At 39.0% G+C, this 8,584-nt stretch overlaps 1 pseudogene; it reads left to right on the top strand.

The window, feature by feature from the left end:
• Window positions 1-2,335: 2,335 nt before the first annotated feature.
• On the top strand, window positions 2,336-3,369 carry LOC128745806 (ecdysone-inducible protein E75-like; annotated as a pseudogene).
• Window positions 3,370-8,584: the final 5,215 nt, after the last annotated feature.

Here is an 8,584-nt window from a genome sequence, read left to right on the forward strand (position 1 = left end):
ACAAACATAGTGGCACCGAATTTTCGTAACGTAAATTTTTCTGCTATTAAATTTAGGTCACTTTGCACTATATGTTGAATTATTTGCAGTTGTATATTTCGAAATAACCATCAAACGATCCCAAAACGTATCTATTATCTCACTTTTCTTCTGCATCTACTGTTTAGTAATCACCAATTTGACGGCTTGCAAAAATTTGACATGAATCAATGACAGCTCGCTGCTGGGATTTTACTTGCATTTTGTCTGCAAGTTCCTTGTATTTCGCGTTTTTGATGCAATCTGCAATAATAGGTTATTTGTGTCACATTCATTCGTATGCTGTTCGTGACTCTGCAGTGGTCGTACCATTTGGAGCATTTATCGTGAGGATTATCTGGTGAAATTTGAAGAGTATTATGGCTGTTGTATGTTTTTATTAGTAGGATGATACTATTTTTTTTTCTTTGTTTTAGAGCATCGCCATGTTTAATCATATTCAATGGAGACGGGGTGTGGGGTAGATAGAAATGATTACAACAGTTTTACGATCATAGCCCGGAAGTGAGTTATCAGAAATAAAATGGTACTTCCGTGTGGCTGAATGAGTTCACTACCAACACCACTACCACCATCGCCGTTACTGCCATCTGCTCCGTTAGAACGGAACCAAAAGAGGCGCGTAATGTAATGTATGATTATTATCTTTTCATTGATTGGTTAGATTCGTGCTTCCGCGTGCTGCGAAGATTTTCCTGATCACAATCATCGGGGTACATTGCCTACTGGATATAACATAGCATAAAGAAATTTGCCATAACGACGACAAAACCAACGTTTTTTTAATGGACGATTTTGACGTAGGACTACGTCTTACGGCAAGTTTTGAGATAGGGTGTCATTCCAAAAAATCGAAAAATGCGAGCGTCACGAAAAATGAAAGGTTTTGAGCGCTAATAGCTCAGTGGTTTTCCGATCGATTTTCAATATTCTTACACCAATCGATCGGAAAATCTTCTAAGAATTGACCCAAAAGAAGAAAAGTATGGATTCTTGATGTTGAACTATTGAAAAATTGAAAATAATGAACCTATGTTTTACCAGAATTCTCGCTTCGTGATTGGTTGGAAGATTCTTTACGATGATCTAAACCTATACCAATTTGACATCTGTGCTTGGGAAGTAAGCCAAAACAAGCGACCAAATTTCTTCGTTTCAACAAGATTTCTTAACACCGCGGTTCAACCTACTGTGTTACCTGACTCACTGCGAAATGCGTTGTATTCGCGGGATCGTGTTGGTTCGAAAGGTTTCGAAAAATATCGCCCTTGTATCGAAAATATCGTTAATTTTGATCACTAAAAATAACGTACTTAAACGTTATATTTCATGTGCCAGTAGTACGCAATAATTGTATTGTGAAACTGAATTGTTATTTATGCATCTTTTTACAAATTAAATGCAATAACAAAAGCACAACTTACAAAAAATCGTTTGTTATAGATATTAACTGCATATGCGTTATAAACGAATAAAGCGTATGGTTACGTTTTATTTCAATAATACGCATATTCGCAGTGAGTCAGGTAAAACAGTAGACCATTTTGATGTCCTTGCTTGGGAAGTACGCCAGAGAGAGTAACAAAGCCCCCTCGTGCCAACAGATTTCTTACGAACACGATTAAACCTAGTTTAATTTGATGTCTGTGTTAGTGAAGTGTGCCAGAAAAAATGCAACAAGTTCGTTGTCCCAACAGATCGCAAATTCTTTACTGCGAGACGATTAAACCTCGGCGAACTTGATATTTGTGTTGGAAAAATGTGCCACAGCTGTAGTGTTCGGTTATAATACGACTCTGTATGAATACGCATGCTTGCCGTTTCATTAGAAGTGTAGTGAAAAGATGTGCTGTTGATAAAATAGGATTGAATTGGTAAAATCCCTTCAGCGTGGGAAACCATGGATAATAAAAACAATCTTTAATTTCAGTAAGGTAGCAGGAAAGTAATAGTTTGTGGTCTTGATTTTGTTAAATTGTTTTCAAATGCACAATCTTTTGGGAATTGAACGTATGCAATGTTACTACTATGATAAATGTTACATACAACGCATGTAGCATGTATATATGTTGCAAATAGCATGTATACATGAAGAATCGAATGATTACAAGCATGCACTATCACTACAAAGAGACTTACGTAGTCCTTCGTCACCTATATATGCGGTCGTGTCTTGTACACAACCCCTCTGATTTTTTTTCTCATGCAGGCATGCCCGCTGAATCCGACCCCAGAGCTGCAATCAGAGCAGGCGCTTACCCCGGGGTGATTGACTTTGCCGACATGATGCTTCCAGATGCTGACCCCGGACGACAAGTTCACACTGCTGAAGACCGATCTGTTTGATGCGCTGTTCGTGCGGCTGAGCGGCTTGTTCGATTTGCAAATCAATTCGATCATCTGTTTGAACGATCAGGTGATGCGGCGCGATACGATCCAGAATGGTGCCAACGCACGATTTCTGGTCTATTCGACGTTCAACTTTGCCAAGCGAATGAACTCGATAAACCTAACCGATGAGGAAATTGGTCTGTTCTGTGCCGAATCGGCCCGGTTTGCGGAATACGAAACTGATCGAGCAGATGTACTCGAAGCTAAAGGCCTGCCTTCAGTGAATTGCATCACAAAATTGCTAAGCTAAGCCAGAATTCATGCATCAACTACTCAGAACAATATCGGATTTGAGGACGCTCAGTACGATGCACACGGGAAAGATTGTAGAGTTTCGAACGGAGCACAAAGAGATGCTACGTCAACAGATGTGGAATTCGGAAGATCCCACAAAGAGTCCCAGCTCACATGGCACGTGGAGTTGCGAACGCATCACGTACACTACCGGAAACTGAACTCACCCAACGATTCTGGAATCGAGTTCGGAAATGAAAAACACGACCATAAACCGGTTAACAACCTGTTCTTGTCCACGGTCAATCGGACGATAAGCGCCCAATTGTGGAACATATGCCAGTTTTGAAGCGAGTCCTCCAGGCTCCTCCCTTGTATGATACGAACAGTTTGATGGACGAGGCATACAAGCCTCACAAAAAGTTCCGGGTTATGCACCAACGAGAAAGTGAGGCAGAATCTCATCCAAGCTCACCCCCATCGTCGTCCACAATCACAACCAGTCAGCAGCAATTGCTCACAAAAGACTGACTCCGTTCAACAGCAAGAGGTTGCTGAAGTGTTAAAGTTGCAATTGGTAAAAGATCAAAGTCAGTAACAACGACCATCGCAGCAGCAACATTTACATGAAAGCAAATGGTGGGGAAGTACATGCTCTGCTCCGGATGTCGTTGTTCAGTATCATGACATGCTTTCGTAACGAATATTGGTAAGTAAGAGCATTAAAATTTTGATAAGATTTTTGACGTAGGACTACGTCTTTAATAGGGTGGCATGCTGCGAAAACAAAAATGATCGTGATACGAAAATTGATAGATTTTGAACGATAATAACTCAGTATAAGCGTTCTACGATTACCTCTTCTGAGCCTCAAATCTCTGCAAATCTGCTGTATCCAGGAGACTTGAACAAGCTCGTCAGTTCTAATCGTGTGCTTGGTAGCTGTTACCTGTGTACTTGGTAATTCTAAGTGAATGTTGGAAAAGTTTTATAAATCCTCTACCAATAAGCCTCTTTAAGAGCCAATGGTTGAAGAAGTCTTATTCATTGAAATTAACTCTTCATTCATTGAAATTAACTCTTCAAGTTCTAAAGGTATCACCGAAACTAATTAAAATGTTCATTTATGTTTGTGTTCCAAGCCTAATTTTAAGTCAGTTTTCAGTAATTCAATTCGACTTTTGTTTCAAGTTTGCTAGATATTTTTTGAAACTCCATCGTGTAGGGTGCTATATCATTGCATATTAGCGTTGATAGGAGGAAATGCTTATCATCGTAGGGACTATATTGACTCGTTTCATCGTGCCTGATTTTTCAGGTATAATAAATTCAAGTTTGTCACGAGGTTTTCGTGCCACTGTAAATGTGGCATGTGCATATTTTTTGATATAAATGAACGGATGATGGTTGGTTATGTAGTACCATTACCATTATATTAAATTTATAAAAAAGGAGTATATTTGAAATTAATTTTTGTATTTACGAATATCCAGGATAATCTCATACAGCCGGTGTCTACATACACTCAAGTCTCTTTATACACGTTTTTTTACGATTTTTGAATAGACGTGTTTTCATGACGATTTTTGAATCACGGCGGTTTTTTTTATGATTTTTGAAATTCACATTTTTTAAAATTTAATTCACATCATTTTTCGAATTAACGTTGTTTTTTAGCAATTTTTGAACTTGAGCGGGTTTTCCGACAACTTTGAATTAACGCGGTTTTTTACGTCGAATTTTGAATTGACACGATCTATTTTATGACGGTTTTTCAATTGACGCGAATTTTTTTACAACATATTTCGAATTACGGCGGTTATAGGACTAGAGTGAATAGAATCATCACGATATGGGAAATGAATGATGCGCGGTAAAAAGATTAAAATAGTAATCTATACCTATAAAGAAGGATTTCTGTCTGTCTGTCTGTCTGTCTGTCCGTATGTTCCTTATAGAATCGAAAACTACTGAACCAATCGGCATGAAAATATGCATGTAGAGGTTTTTTGGGGCCAGGAAAGGTTTTAGTGATGGTTAGAAACCCCTCCCCCCACTAAGAGGGGAGGCTCCCATACAAATGAAACACAAATTTCTGCATAACTCAACAACTAATCAAGCAAATAGAACAAAATTTGGCAGGTGGGTGTTTTCGGTGACAAGAATTTATTCTATGGTAAATTGAGACCCCTCCTCTCTTTATAAGGGGAATTATAACTCCTCTTCTCTTTAAAAGGGGGGGCTTCCATACAAATTTCCTCATAACTCGAGAACTAATCAAGCAAATGGAACCAAATTTGGCATGTGAAGGTTTTCGAGGGCAAGAATATTTTCTATAGTAAATTAGAACCCCTCCCCACTTTAAGAGGGGGGCTCCTGTACCAAAGAAACACAATTTTCCTCATAACTCGAGAAGTAATTAAGCAAATGGAACCAAATTTGGCATGTGGGTGTTTTTGGAGACAAAATTTTTTTCTATGATGAATTGGGAGCCCTCCCCGTTTTAGGAGGGGGGGAATCCTATACACATGAAATACAAATTTCCTCATAACTGAAGAACTAATCAAGCAAATGGAACAAAATTTGGCATGCGAAAGTTTTCGAGGGCAAGAATATTTTCTATGGTGAATATGGACCGCTCCCCCCTTTAAGAGGGGGGGGCTCCTATACAAACGAAATACAAATTTCCTCATAACTCGAGAACTAATCAAGCAAATGGAACAAAATTTGGCAAGTGAGTGTTTTCGGAGACAAAATTTTTTTCTATGATGAATTAGGACCCCTCCCCACTTTAGGAAGGGGGGCTCCTATACAAATGAAATGCAAATTTCCTCATAACTCGAGAATTAATCAAGCAAATGGAACCAAATTTGGCACGTGAAAGTTTTCTAGGGCATGAATATTTTCTGTGGTGAATTAAAACCCCTCCCCACTTTAAGAGGGGGGGCTCCTATACAAACGAAATACAAATTTCCTCATAACTCGAGAAATAATCAAGCAAATGGAACCAAATTTGACACGTGTGTGTTTTTGGAGACAAAAATTTTTTCTATGATGAACTGGGCCCCTCCTCACTTTAGGAGGGGGGGCTCCTATACAAATGAAATACAAATTTTCTCATAACTCGAGAGCTAATCAAGCAAATGAAACCAAATTTGGCATGTGAAAGTTTTCGAGGGTAAGAATATTTTCTATGGTGAATTAGGACCCCTCCCATCTTTAAGAGGGGGGGCTCCTATACAAACGAAATACAAATTGCCTCATAACTCGAGAACTAATCAAGCAAATGGAACCAAATTTGGCACGTGAGTGTTTTTGGAGACAAAAATTTTTTCTATGATGAATTGGGACCCCTACCCACTTTAGGAGGCGGGGCTCCTATACAAATGAAATTCAAATTTCCTCATAACTCGAGAACTAATCAAGAAAATAGAACCAAATTTGGCATGTGGAGGTTTCTGGAGGCAAAAATATTTTCTATGGTGAAATAGGACCCCTCTCTTCTTTAGAAAGCGAGTTAAGGCCCATCTCCCCTTTAAGAGGGTGGGCTTCCATACAAATGAAATGCAAATTTCCTCTTATCTCGAGAACTAATCAATCAAATGGAACCAAATTTGGCATGTGGGAGTTTTAGATGGCAGAATTTTTTTCTATGGTGAATTACGACCCCTTCCCCTTTTAAGAGGGGAGCTCCCATACAAATGAAATTCATATTTCCTTATAACTTGAGAACTAATCAAGCAAATGGAACCAAATTTGGCATGTGGGAGATTTTGGAGTCTTGAATTTATTTTACGATAGTTAGAGACCTCTCACCCCTGTGGTAGGGGGATACGGACTCTCATACAAATAAAACAGAAATTTTTGCGAAACTCAAAAACTAATCGAACTCTAGAAATTCGAGACTCTTCCATAAAACATTAGTCAATTAAGACCACAAAAACTATCTATAGTAACACTAGATCATTCAGGACGAGACGGTCGCGAGTGTTGCCGGTGACCCGCCCTCGGAAGCGCCGCCCACTGGGGGGCTTGCAAAACTCGAGATTGTGACAAAGATCATCCGAGATTCATGATTTATGTACAACACAGGTTTATTTGTGGCAATACGAAGTTTGTCGGGTCAGCTAGTGCGCATATAAAAAATCTAGAAAGCAAGGGCCAGAAGTCAGACACGGAAAAAGGAGACGATTGAATACGATGACTATGACATGAAAATTCAGCGACAAAAATCTCGAGCTTAATTCAGGCAACTTAAGTCCTCTTGGTCCGAGGAACGGCGTTCAATTGACCCACTCAGGTTAGTTCGGCCGACTTATTTTGCACAGTTAACTCGCGAGTCGGGCCGCTGCAACCCATCAACTCGCACAAAAAAGTGGTTGATATTTTTTGAAACTCGATCCGTTCCGTAAAATTTTCAAACAATTTCATGTTTTGTAAAACAAATTTAGTAAACCCTTTTATTATAAAAAAATATCTCATCATTATAAGCTTTTAACTTCACTTTTGCGAATTAGTTAAATCGACCGTTTTATTCTAAATTTTTAACACTTGAAAGAGCTGAAGACGTTAATAACCAAAAATATCTCTGATTTTCCGTATTTTTTGCAATACAAAGATTTTTTTTGATCGGTCGATGTAAGTTTCTGTTCTGTTTCTGTTTCTGTTTGCAGCACGAGGTGGGGCAGTTAGAGCCAAGTCTGTCCAGGGCTGAGATAAGGTGGTTGTGATAATGATAAAAGAATCCGTGCGGATAACACTAGCGCCATAATGCGTTGGTGATTATGGATTAATGAGGAGGAAGAAGAGTGACAGAACTTGGCTCGTTATAATTGTGTACTTGGTGAATATTGAATAAGATGACTTGTACTTATCTTGTTTTCTCCTTCCTTTGTTCGTTTGCTCGTCTTGTTCGTACGTCTCTTATCTTAGTTTCCTCTTATTCACGGCTCCATGCCGTCCTCTCCATCGTTGTCACCAGTGTAGTCGTCTGTGGCTGATCTCTTGCCGCCCCTCACGACAACATTATTGTTACCGTGAGAAGAAGCGATAGAGATCAGGCAGAGAAAAAAAGAAAAGAAAAGAAAAGAGGAAGTTTTTAGTCAACATGTTGATTGCAATTTTCGGGTTAGTAATAACACGAGAATTCTATGTCTGTCCATCACCTATGCTACTACCAACTAACTACTCGCTAGGATTGACGCTACTCATCTCTCCAACTACCCATGTCATCACGGTTGACCCAGCGCTGTTCAATCACCTATGCTCATTAAAAGCCGCAGCCGCTTCTTTATCTACCATCTTTGCAGTATTGTAGCTGTTGGCGTAAATTTTCAAATATTTTGTGCGGAATATTATTCAAGAGCAATATTATCGCTCAGAACTATCGAAAAGCTACTTGAACTCCCGAAAAATAGAGCAGATGCGATATAATGGGGACTCGCTCGTATTATTCCCGGTGGCAATAATTGCGTATTTGTAGCGGTAGTCAACCGATTTGTCGGTACGCTCTTCAGACCGTGGTCAAATTGAAGCAATTCTGTAACTAAGAAAGGATGAGGTGGATCATGTAGAACTTCACTTGGAGATATATATATATATATATGCCGTGTTAAGTTTTAAGTGCAAGCTGTCGCTAAAGCAAGACTTAATAAGATGTTAACGAAGTTGATAATTCTGTGAGGATGGTATTGAATCGAAAAAATCCTCATACCATGGCCATATATTATGTACTACGACCATATTTTAGGAAGTGGGAATGATAGTATATTGAGGACAGCGCTTCACTATCGCTTGAATCAGCCAGAGAATCGAATACCTGTTTTTACTTGAAGAGCTATACTCTAAAAAGATATAGTTAGAAATGGAATTCCAGTTGAAGTCTGCCAGGATTGGGCAATGGACAGAACAAAATATATAT

This window comes from Sabethes cyaneus, chromosome 1 (genome assembly GCF_943734655.1).
Source record: "Sabethes cyaneus chromosome 1, idSabCyanKW18_F2, whole genome shotgun sequence".
Lineage (NCBI taxonomy): Eukaryota > Metazoa > Arthropoda > Insecta > Diptera > Culicidae > Sabethes > Sabethes cyaneus.